The 13856-nt window shown below is 33.0% G+C and overlaps 1 protein-coding gene across 4 annotated transcripts in view; it reads left to right on the top strand.

Annotated features, from left to right (window-relative positions):
- The window catches only part of LOC145266903 (uncharacterized), a 216837-nt gene that overhangs the window by 84903 nt on the left and 118078 nt on the right, over nucleotides 1-13856 (top strand). Inside the window, exon 2 of one of the 4 annotated variants that reach the window (XM_080122682.1) lies at nucleotides 8650-8724. The exons of the other annotated variants lie outside the window; for them this stretch is intronic. The gene's annotated coding sequence lies outside the window, so the exon portion shown is untranslated. The remainder of the gene's footprint in view (nucleotides 1-8649; nucleotides 8725-13856) is intronic. 4 annotated transcript variants of the gene reach the window in all.

Raw genomic sequence — 13856 nt, 5'->3', positions numbered from 1 at the left:
GGATTTTTGATAATCGTAGAGATTTGGTTTTATGCCAATGGATAAAACAACAAAACAAACCAAGTTAAATCGTGTTGGAAATCCCTTACAACCTCAAAATACATATTTTCGATTTTCGTGAAATTAAGACCATATATACAAGACACTAATTCAGAGAGTTTTGCAATATTTCAGATTTTACCAATTATATTAAGGAGTGATTTGGGAGGAGTGCGACAGTAAAAACAAAAAAAGAATTAATATGGTGTTATGGGTAAAGTAATAGTGTAAATATTAGTGATCCTCATTTAATCCCGAGCAACACCTGGTCTTCCTACTAATATATATATATATATATATATATATATATATATATATATATATATATATACTAGCTGTACCCTGCCACGCGTTGCTGTGGCTCAATTTGGTGGCTCAATTTGGTGTAATGGCAAAATCATCATATTAAGAACGCCATATTAAAAATGGCTTTTGGAATGAATACCACAGTTCTCCCCACGTTAAAACTTTTTTTTTTGTAATAAATTGTAAGCTGAAAGCACAGAATAGTTACCAAACACCATCCCCTCCCTATGGTAAGAATGGCTAAAGAAAATAACGGTTTTCTTTGTAGAAACGTATGTGTATGTCACCTAAAAAGTTCTTTAATGAAGGAAAAGCATTCATATTTTTTTAATAAGAAATCAACTTCTTGTAAAAAAATAAAAAGTCTATTTTCACTGTTAAAAGTTTTCTGGAAATAAAAAAAGCTTTAACCTAACAATTTATGGTAAAAAAGCAAAACCCCAACAATCAACTGACGTATAATGTCACAATATTTTTTTGGCAGATTTGTCGTTTAGTTGTACAAATAGCCTACAACCCTGTTATCAAAGAAAGGGACACGTTGGGTCGTCACCGGAATATATCAAGAAGTTTGTTTACGTATAATTTATTTTATATTAAGCATATTGTTTAACAAATAAAAGGATTAAATGTGTTTAATATTATAATTTATTATTGTTTCATAATTAAACATTTAAAACATTAAACAATTCAAATAATACGTTGTTTAACAAATAAAAAAGGAATGAAAAATGAAGTTTTAAAATGATTGAATGTGTTTTATTTTATAATGTAAAAATTTTTATTTTATAATTTAAAATTTAAAACATTAAACAATACAAATAAGATTTTGGTTTGATTTTACATTTTATATTGTACTCGGATGCATATGATGATGCGTCTCCACAATAATTCAATATTTAACTTCATCTTTCATTATTTCTTTTCGAGAACAAAACCAACATTTTATTTATATTGTTTAATGTTTTTATTTTTAAATTATAAAAATAAAACACATTTAATCATTTTAAAATTTCATCTTTCATTATTTCTCTGTTTTGTTGTTAGTTTTAATTAAATTTTAATCACAGGATTATATTTTCAATAATCACGTAAATATTAACAAACTTTATGTTTACGATATATGTACACCGGTGTCGACTCAACGTGTCCCTTTTTTGATAACAGGGTTGGAGGCTATTTGTACAACTAAACGGCAAATCTGCCCTTTTTTTATATAATTTCATGCTATCTTATTGTTTAATAATACATTGTTAGCTGTAGCTGAAAGCACAGTATAGTTACAAAACACCCTCCTCTCGCCAATGTAAAAAATAAAAAAAATAAAAAAGTTATTATTTCAGCACGATACGAAAAATGCATAATAAACTGTACTTTCACCTAACAATTTGTAGTTTTAGTAATAAAAATAAAATTTTGGGTACTTATATATTTTTGTTACTGATAATAATGTTAATATTTTGAAAGGCCTTCGTAACATGGGAAGGATTGTAAAAATAAAAAAAATAAAAAGATATCGCGAAAGTTTAATCCAACCTCCCCTCCCCCCAAAATAAAATAAAAAAGAACTATTTAAAAATAGCGTGATATCAAAAATGCGTAAGCACCAAAATGTGGTTTAATTTTACAGGAGATATTGTTCCAAGGCGCATACTATGGCAGATGGTAACCGTACTATGTTTACATATATTTTTTTAAATATCTAACAAAATAGTTAGAAAACATCCTCACCTACTCCGTAAGAATGGTTTTCCAAATAATAACGATATATTTCAGCACAGCACCAAAACTACATAAGAACCGAAAATTTCATTTTTATTGGTCAATGTTTGTCATTCTAAATAAAATGAAAGACATGTAATCATTTCAAAACTTCATCTTGCAGTTTATTTTTTTTTTATTTATATGATCTCATTTTTAATAAGTATGTTATTATATTTTACCAATTTAAAGGTTGTAAAACATGTAAACAAACTTTTGCTCAATATGGGTGACGACTTTTAAGAGCCCCTTTTAGTGATTACCTGGTGTGAGGATATATGTACAACTAAACGGCCAATCTGCCCCCAAAAATCCGGTATTATTTTACTTTAAGGCCTGTCTCATGTTCGTATATAAGAAAATAATGCTTTGTAGATCTATTTCGGTGTGCTGAAAACGAATCTGCGGACCGTTTCCGTCGCAAAAAGTAGTTTTCATGATATGAAGAAATTACTTTTTCGAAAAGTGGGTGATCACTTTGCGATGTAAATGTAATTTGGAATGAGCACCCACTTTGTGGCCACGTGAGAGTGCAGCATTTTTTGTGTGTTTATTTTTGTTTGATTTCCTTTGCATGGTAATAACCCCTGGATTCTGGGACTATTTTCCATTTCACAGCCCTAGCCATCGTTTACGCTATGCGCGAGCATAAACGAAGGCTGGTAAATATGCACTCGCGTACTAAACGGCCTTGTCAAAAAACCTTATATGCAATAAACACGAAAGAAAATGCCCCCTCTCCCAGGTGGCCAGAAAGTGAGTGCTCACGTTAAGTTAAATTTACATGGAAAAGTGATCACCAAGTTTTCGGAAAAGTAAATTTCTCATATCATGTAAAGTATTTTTTGCGACGAAAATGGTTTACAGGTTTGTTTTTAGCACACCGAAATCTAAAAAAAAAAAAAAAAAAATGTTTTGTTATATACGAACGTGAGACGGGCCTTTGGGGAAGAAAGGTTTGCAAACAGATATTGAAATATTGTAAATCGGAAGTCATCAACTCATGGCGCATGGGTAAAAATAGTTCCGCATTTACTGAAAATATTTTTATTTTATTTAATAATAATTTCTGTGTTACTATTTTAACGACTTTTTAAAAAAAAGTGTATTATAGTCAGAATCGTTAGGTTTGTCATTTCAAAATGGTAAACCGGACGTATATTCGCTAATCGGCTCGGATAAAATCGGAAATTTTCCCCGACGAATAAAAGTTAAGATAACATGTCCATCCATCCGTTTCTCACGCTTTCCTCATTAAATTCAAACTAAATGTTATGTAGAAAGGGACAGCCCCCAGTAATTAAGAGAGCAAACTAGATAAGTTTGAAAATGATATTTGGAAAAGGTTAGAATCGAACCCAGTAGGCAAGTGTTAAAAGATAATAGATAGATAATTCTAGGAATGTAGTCGATTGTTCGTTCTTGTAGAAATAACTGGATATTAAATATGTCAGTTAAAAGAAGGGATAATATGAGTTTAGAAATAATGATTAACAAATAGGTTAGATATTGAACAATTCAAATTGGGAATTTTTTTGTTTGCCAAAAGTATGTTTGGACATACATAGGTAAACTCCACGTGAATAAATTTCCCGTGGCGAAGCATGCCTCTAACGTCATCAAGAAAGGAGATTCTCAATATATTGAGACAGGGTTCGAAGTTAGAGAGAGAGAGAGAGAGAGAGAGAGAGAGAGAGAGAGAGAGAGAGAGAGAGAGAGAGAGCGCCAGAGAAAGTCGCGTCAGCCATACTGGGAGCTGACGCTCTCTTGGAGGCGAGCGGGGAGGGGAGATGAGACCATGTAATCGTAAAGGCTGTAATCCCTGACCATCATCAATTATCCATATGGTATGAATAAAGGGTCATCTATATTTGCAAACTGCTGTCTTCGTCTGTCGTCATTCCACCAAAAGGAAAAGGTAAATGTGTTTTTTCTATCATCTTGTAAACAAACTTTGTGTATAACTCCCTTTCAAGTAATGTGTCCCCTCCGTCATCATCAATAATGTATCTCCCCTCTATCTATTCCAACAAGAACTGTTATATAAATGTCTCAGCCTCGTAATAATAATAATAATAATAATAATAATAATAATATGAAGTCCCCAGGAATCGTCACAGTCGTCGTCGTGATGTAAACTGTATATAAATATTATTATCATCTTCTGTTTTATGTGTTAAACAGTATTAAACGGTCAGTTATAATATATGATTCTTGGCACAGCGCCTATATTTCGTTGTTCGTATGACATAAGAAGGTGATTTTGTAACGCTTCACGCATTAACATGTAAACATCTGGGACCCAACACGTTGTAGCAGAATACGTCGCAATGAACATAGGACAAGTAGTGACTCAACCTCCTTTTAATAACAACAACATTTATTTCCTGGGACTTTCCCGAATAAAACGTGATCGTGCTCCTTCTCTCTGACCTCTGTCCTCTCGAACGTTCTCTCAAATCTGAGCGTGCTCCTCTGTCTGCGCACACGTTCGTTTTTATAGTATTTTTCTTCTTCCCTACTGTGAAGACATTTCGCACACGGCTAAGCATTTGCATACAGACGTCATACTCTGTTACATTATTGAAGTGGAAAGACAGTAACTGAATGGAATCTAACGAAGAAGTAGATAGAATTTGGAATTCCTATATTTAAATTAGGGAATGGAACCGCAGTGTTAGTTAAATAGTTAAATTATAATAAATCATATTTTCTGTGATCATTTATTCCACCTTACTTACTTGCAGCACAAACATACAGATACATGTTTTGTTTGTGAAACATCGCGTTTATTTTATACACAGGGGACTTGAAAAAATGTATGCATATGAGGATTGCTCTAAAAGCAAGGTCCCTTATTTTTTAACCCAAAAGCTAAAACGTTGAAGGGACACGAAGACGGCATTTGTATCATTAAAACGAACGACCTTTTTTTGCTTCACACTTTATTTTTCTACATAGCCATCATCATTCTTAATGTACTTTTGTCAGCGATGAACGATGCCTTAGTCGTAAAAGTCCGAAGCGCTCTTTGTCACGTCTCTGTCACCGCTCTGAAATCGACGAACCAATCCCCTAACTGTGCAGACATCAACTTCATCGGTTTCGTAAACAGTTATCAGGCACCAGTGAATGTTGATTGATTCAATTTTTCTGCGTAAGGTAATTTAATGACGCATCTCTGCTTCTGATGCACGTCCATGACAGGGATTGCTTTCTTAGAGTCTCGCATCGTCAATGTCTGAAACAGAGTGATGAAACTATCAGGTCATGAAGGCATAACTTCAGTCATCATAAAAATGCAATTTTCAATCCCCTCTGATCCATTCGGGCAGAATAAAAATAGGAGGAATTACTTTTTAGAACGTCCCTTGAAAAAAATGCCACTCTTTTTCACAATTTGTGTTTGGAAATCATTGTTTCCAGTTGTTTTTAACAAAGATTGAGGAAATAATCCATTGTAATGATATGACTAGTATGATGTTGCTAACTTTCTTAATTGCATAAACAACGAAATGTATTATTTTATATTTGGCAAATCTCTAATATGAATTTATGAAAACAAATTTTTAATAGATTTATATAATAACTAGAAGAGTAATTGTCCCAGAACCGTTAATATTAATTCTCTGAACAGAAGAGTTTTGCACTGTTTTATGACTCTTTGCTACGAAACTTTTTGTACAAACTTTTTATTCCAATTTTGATCCACGCCCATTATATGATGTTGAGGTTAGTAAATGTTTGAGTGTGAAGACCATTCACAAATTTTAATGCAAAACTGAAATATTTCAATTTTCAAATGGGAGTCGGTATCCAAATGATGCTTCCTAAAACCCTTTAAGACACTCAAAATAAACTGATAGTTGGAGAATAATTATTAGTTAATGTCTAATTCTTTTTTTTTTTTTTGAGTCGGGAGTATCTGAATTTTCACGAAGGGTTTCCATCCTCTCTCTGAAACTTTTGCATAAACTAAATTAAATTAAATCTAATGCTGTTTGCGTCATTTAGCACTTTTCGTTATTCAGTATTTGTTTTTTTTTCTTTGGTGTATATTTTGTTTGGTAGATTATTCATTCACCCTTATCTTATAGTTATGTTTTTTTAGTTTTATTGTGCAGAAGTCCAAACTGAGTATATATATATATATATATATATATATATATATATATACATATATATATATATATACATATATATATACATATATATATATACATATATATACATATATATATATATACATATATATATATACATATATATATACATATATATATACATATATATATATACATATATATATATACATATATATATACATACATATATATACATACATATATATATATATATACATAATAATTCTTCGAGGGGTACAAAATTTATATATATGCAATCATGAAAGGAAGACGAAAATTCATGGTTAAAACGTTAAAATAAAGTTAACGTTAAAATAAAGTTAACGGGGTGAAAGAATAAAAGGAGGAGAAAAAATGGGGGAGTCAGCTGACCGGTTTCGCCCTCGCTTTATCAAAACTGTATCGAGGGATTTGAGTGAAAAAAAAAAAAGAAAAGAAAGACATGAATAGGAATCGAAATTATGTACAGATAAAAATAACGTTACGTTATGTATGGGGGCAAAATTAGGGAAAGCGATTAAAATAGAGCAACGTTATATAATTATCGAAGACCCTAGAGATTAATCACGCTCAAACCTAAGAGGCAAAGGGAAGGCCTTCTCAACCGAACATGAACAGTCTCCAAGATCTTTAAATAAAATAGTGAGTGAGCACGACTCAAGATTGTAAAAGAATTCGCGCTAAGTTCGCTGCATAAGACGGGGTTTTTATAAGGTGGTCAGTAATTGAAGACCCGTATGTATTGGAAATTACGCCCGTTGTTTGATATACCCCATTTCTGATTTTGGTAGGTACGTATTGCTGGACTCTTCGATCCAATCTTAATGTTGTTCGACCCACATAGTTGGCACTGCAACTACATTCAAAGTTGTAAATTACATTGTTATTATGATGTAGAATATCTTTTCGAGTGGATGGCATTAACGTTCTCGTAGAGAACAAAACACGTACATTTGAAGCAAAATAACGATTTTGCACTGTTGAGCTGATTTGCTTTGCAAATTTCTCACTGCTGCCAGCCAAGGTAAACGCAGATATACTGGGCATTTATTAACCGTTTGAATTTTAGTTACATAGGACTCTGCTATTTTCCTCTGTATAACTGACCTAATCACATCCAACGGGTACCCATTTTTGGAGAGGGTATCAGTAATTATTTTTAATTCCTCATCCAATTTTGATTTGGAACAGATCATAAAGGTAATATATGTTAGGGTCCAAATTAAATTCATTTTACGTTTTCGGGGGCAAAATGAATCCCAACGTGTATACAGTCCCGTGAACGTAGGTTTACGGTATATTGATGGAAGGTAACTGGATGGTGTTTTCGTTACCAATACATCAAGGAAAGCTATGGACGAATGAGGCTCTCCTTCATAAGTGTACTGTGGCGCGGGATGCATCTTATTAAGTAAGGAGAAAAAATTATTTGCCTCTGTTTGGTTATTGAAGAGGCAAAATGTATCGTCCACTTAACGAAAAGAGATCAATGGTTTGATGGGTCCAGAGAGCAATTGCTCTTCATGGAAACCCACGAAAATAGTCGCCATTATTGGGCCAAAAATTGCCCATCGACACACCTTCTATTTGCCGATACATTACATCGTTGAAACTGAATTCAACAGATGTAGTGGCAAATTTCATCAGCTCAACAGAAAAAAACTTTCAGAAATGGGTGGAGGCGATATCTGACTATGATATAAAACATCTGCACAGATATCTATAGTCTTTGAAATTGGGACGCAAGTAAACAAGTCGCTAATGTCGTAATAATACATAAATTTATTAACAGCCTTAGACATTTGAATAAAGTCTGCAAAATGAAATGAATCTTTCAAACAGTATTTACTGTAATATTTTAATACTGGTTGCAAAATATTTAAGATCCATTTTGCAACTTTATGCTATGATGACCCTACCATAGACAAAATGGGCCTGAAGGCAATATCTACTTTATGAGTTTTCGGTAAACCATACAATCTAGGGCGGATCGATTCTGAAGGCCTTATCTCTTTAGCTATGTCCGATGAAAGTACACCACTCTTAACCCACTTAACTAATCGCTTTTGAAATTTAGATTCTTTTTTTATTTTCTGTCAGTTTTATTATTTCCTACCTTTTCTAAGGAGGTTATACGATCATGAGTTGCGATTGGGCCCACTTTTATGAATTTATCCGTGTCATTCAATATGGTGGACATTTTGTCAACATAATCATGATGATCTAGTATTACAACCCTTGAACCTTTATCTGGTCTAGTAATAACTAACGATTTATTTTTTCGCAAAGTTTTAATAACTTAATAATGCATTTAATTCTGAATGGGAAATTGGTGTACTTGCATAGCTATGGGCCAAGTCGTTTAATCTTGCTTTTAAATCCCTTACTTTAATTTCAGAAACTGGTGGAAGTTTTTCTGCTTGGGCATTGAGGATTTCAAATTCAGAAAATACCTATTCCCGTTTGACACCAGGTAATGGTATACAAAAATCTAAACCATGATCCAGTATTAATAATTCAGAGGCAGAAAGATCATGGGAAGATAGATTCAAGACGTTCTTGCCAATATTGGAATTGGTAGTTCATCCAAATTTCTTGTGTATTAAATGCTGCAATTTTCCGCTAAATTTAAGAACTAGTTTTTTGTAACCACGTTCTTGTAAAATAGCAATAAACTTAGCGAACCGAATTTTATCAAAGCACGACCAAATGCTCACTGCTTCACTCCATAATTGCACTCTTTTATATCTTTCGAAATTCGCCGTTAATTTATCCGTATAATTATGAATAAAAGCGTTTTCAATTTTTTGTCCTGGTTGTAACCTCGCTTTTTTATTATTGGTCGGTCACACACACACACACACACACACACACACACACACACACACACACACACACACACACACACATACATATATATATACTCATGAGCAAAAAAAAAAAAATGGGCCAAGAGAGAAAGACGGAAGGAATCGATTTTTCAATATTTTTCCATGAGTTTTTGTTAATTTTAACTGAAAATTTCTATTTTGCAAATCATTATTATTATAGCATATAATAATAAGTGGAAAAATGAATCCTAGAAATGGTAAGACCGCATCTTGGCAAGGATATAAAAAACCGAATTGCAGGATTAAGCAGTCCGAAATGATTTAGAAGCAGATTTTGATATTTTAAGAAAAGAAAATGTGAAAACATATCTTTCTCTAGTGAAGCGAATCGGTCAAAGGTTCGAAGTCGAACGCTTGGTAAAAGGGAAATCTGGATCTGGTCGCCCTAGAGCATCCAATTTGAAGGATGATCACAGGTTTAATAAACCGTTTGAACGATCGAAAGAAAACTTATGTTGACCATAGCAAAGAATTCAAAACAGGGGTCGGCAGTTCTCTTTCTAGATATACATTATCTAGACGAATGAAAGAAATGAGATTTTCCTCTAAAAGATGTGCATTTTTATCTAAGAAGAACATCAATGATAGAAAGAGATTTTTTTCGTATTATGGCAAGAAAGATAGAGACTGGTTCAGGAATGTTTTCTGATCAGATAAATCAAGATTTTGTCTTGTTAGTAATGCTCCCGATGCTCCCGAACGGTGCAATCGAAGAACTGGAGAAACTTTGTGACATATTTCCATTCTATGGTAGTCAGGCGCGAACGAACACCCCATAATTTTATTATACCATATTTCTTCAAACTGAAACATAATTATCAAAGTATACTTACGCAGATAGATATGAAAAGTCTTTATTAAAGTTTTTGCCTATTTCAATTCTATGGAGACCAGGCGCGAACGCATACCCCACAGTTTTATTATACGATCCCTATTTAAGTTAAAATATACTTATCAAAGTATTCTTATGTACATCTATATCAAAAACAATTGTAAACATTTTTTTTTTAATTTTTACACTTTTTATTTCCATACTTTGTGGACCAGGCGCGTACGCAGACCCCACAATTTTAATGAATCATTATTCCAGATCAAACATACCCATTCCTGTGTCTCGATACATCTTCTATCATTATATGTAATCAGTTTTCTATAATAGTCAACCATATAGGAGCCTATTCGTGACCAGACACACACAGACGTTCAGCATTATATTATAGATATATAGTCATTCACAGACAGACTGTTTCGCTGTATAGCAGCCCTTTCTTGCGGCTAGACTGGCAAGTACCGCAAGCCAAGTTTGAAACTGAAATATCTAAAAGTAAAATTGAATTTCAACGAGGCTGTTGATAGTGCTCAATTAAAAGGGCAAGATAATATTTTATTCAATTTAGGTAAATAAAATAACCATAAGTAACCACAATAAATCTATTGCTTCAGTTTTAAAAGGCATCATCAGGCGACTATATCCCTCTCGTCTTACTAGGGACCAGTCATTAAAAAAAACAAAAAAAAAACGAATAAAAAATAGAAAAAAAAATAGATAGAAGAGAAAAAGAAAAAAAGTTTTGGAGAAATTTTCTTTAAATTAAGCGTCTAGACTTGCATGCTTTTTGTTTAAGACAGGGGACGCTAGTTTAATCAGTTATAATGAAGGTGTCTTTTGTTACTTAAATTATGTCAAAACGCCCACGCTTGTTATGTGATCGGAAATAATAAATCTGCCAATTGAAGGCCAAATATGAACGGGGGAACGGAAGAGATCGAGATTTTTCAACTGTCTGCAATCTGTCAACAAGTTAACGCACCTACGCGCTTGAATGTTTTCTTTAAGGAAACTGGTCATAAAACATATAAGGACATATGTGCGTTAACTTGTAAAAATTGTAGACACGTATGGCTTTGCGGAGAGCTGTTGTGACCTGGTGTGGCAGCTTCAGGTAGCAGGTCTTAGAGAGCGTTACCGCGTCCGTTTTCAGGGTTTGCCGATGGTTTCTAATAGTTGGTATACTAATAATAAATAAACACTAAAAGAATGTATTATTCTAAACATCCGATGGTATATAATTTATCTAGTGAATTTTCTGTTTGATCCGCACTTCTAACCTTTGCGATGTACTCCCAACGCTATAATCTTCATTTTTCTCTTAATCGTAATCCTAACCTCGATTTACCTATGTTAAACGAGGTTCGAAACAGCTATACCTTTTAACCGTTTTATTTTTAATTAATCATGTTTAAAACAGATACTGTCTTTATATACACATAATGAAATTTATTATTATTATTATTATTATTATTATTATTATTATTATTATCATTATCATTATTATTATTGTTGTTGTTGCTGTTACTTCCAAATCTGCACGGGTTGTAAATGGCAACTCAAACGGTAACATAAATATATGACCTTCTGTTTAAAGTATTAAGTAACTTTGGTTTCATTAATTTACCTGACAAATTTAACAACTCGCCATTGTTCAGTTTTTTGTTAGTTGAAAGTAGGTCAGTAACTTATCATTAATGTCTGAGACAGGAAAAGGGAGACAGAACGCAGAAATTGTTTTCTAAATTAAAATGCATAATGTCGACGTCAAATAACTCAAATTACACGTCAACAAAGCAGTCATGTAAACTTGCAAATTATATGCTCAATCTGGTCCTATATTTTTGCTAGTATTTATATATATATATATATATATATATATATATGTACATATATATATATATATATATATATATATATATATGTACATATATATATACATATATATACATATATATATACATATATATGCATATATATACATATTTACATATATATATATATACACAAATATATATACATATATACATGCATATATATATACACATATATACATATATATATATATATATAGGGTGACTCTCCCCCAAAACGGGCCCCAACTCTAATTAGGCCCCGTTTCTTAGTATTTTGTAGGAATGAAATGAAACTTTGATCATAACTAGTTTATTATATTCAAAACATCACATCAAAGCACTAGGGTCTTTGGCTTTTTTTCTCCGTTGACCGTAAAATGCTCAGAAAAACAATTGAATGTCCTCTGTTTTTTTGGGGTCACCTTGTATACATACTTACATATATATATATATATATATATATATATATATATATATATATATATATATAGTTCATCAAGTTGGGTCGAAAATTTTTAGTCCTGCCAGCGAATTCACACGCTCAAGCAGACATGACATTGAAGACGGTCCTTGGCATACACACATATATATACATATACACTCATACATGCACATACATACCCATAAACATACACACATACACACATCCATACATCCATACATACACAATACATATAACAAATACATACAGACATATACATACACACATGCACACACATATACATGCATACACATATATACTATCATATACAAATACATACACGCATATACATACATATTCACATACATACACATACACATGTATGCACATATACATACGTACACATAAAGTTACCTACATATACGTACACATACACATATATGCACCTATACGCATACATATATATGCATATATACATATAAATATACATACACACAAATATATATACGTATATACATACAAACACACATAAACATGTATACACAATAAATAAATAAAAATATATACACACATACATATATACATACACATACAAGTAGGTATATATACACATACATACACTAGTACATATATTAACATACATACATGCATACATACATGATATATGATGATTGCAACGTCTTGTCAGACGAGTGCCACTCCCTCAGACATTTAAAATCCATGATTCCAAATGTCTGAGGGAGTATCTATACAAATGTGATGTTACAGAGTCTTAGCTTTGTACGAAAGTCTCTCTCTCGGTTCAAAATGTTGAGATCCAGCAACAAGCAAGAGCAAGATAGCTAGCAACAAATTAAACTGCAGACCAGCTTAATGCGGGTACTGGTCTTCCGCTTTATGGTTTTTTAAATCAGAGATTTGCCTCTCCTAGAAAGGTTGCATTCACCACGGCTTACGGGAGCCCTCTCTACCCCAATACACATATACACACACACACAAACATACACGGTGCTAGTTGGGCGTTGACTCAGAAAAAGAGTTCATTCGCCCTTTGGAAGGTCTTGTTTTTATCCTCCAGAGAGACTAGCCGCCCTCCTCACCAAACAAGTCTGGTGGGGGAACCAGTTTAGTCGCTGGTGACCCGACCACGAGGCAGGTAGTACTGGGTTACATGGTACCAGTAGCATACATACATACATACATACATACATACATACACGCACATATGCATATATAGAATGATGGCAGATAAATTATTACATGCTTCCAGCATTTCAGGGCTACACACATGACACTTTTTCCATCACCACGGACAATTTTTATAGACAAATTCCTGAGGAAGTATCTATACAAAGATGATGTTACAGAGTTTTAGCTTTGTACAACAGCTAAGTCTCTCTCTTGGTTCAAAATGTCGAGATCCAGCAACAAGCATGAGCAAGATAGCCAGCAACAAATCAAACTGCAGACCAGCTTAATGCGGGTACTGGTCTCCCGCTTTATGTATTTTTTTTAAATCAGAGATTTGCTTCACCCAAAGGGGTTGCCTTAACAGGGCTTTTGGGAATCCTCTCCACCCCACACGCATATCAAAATAAAGATATACAC

Source organism: Euprymna scolopes, chromosome 42 (genome assembly GCF_053919585.1).
Source record: "Euprymna scolopes isolate OS-2025 chromosome 42, ASM5391958v1, whole genome shotgun sequence".
NCBI lineage: Eukaryota > Metazoa > Mollusca > Cephalopoda > Sepiida > Sepiolidae > Euprymna > Euprymna scolopes.
The sequence above is the reverse complement of the archived record's forward strand: the minus strand, read 5'-3'. Positions and strand labels throughout refer to the sequence as shown.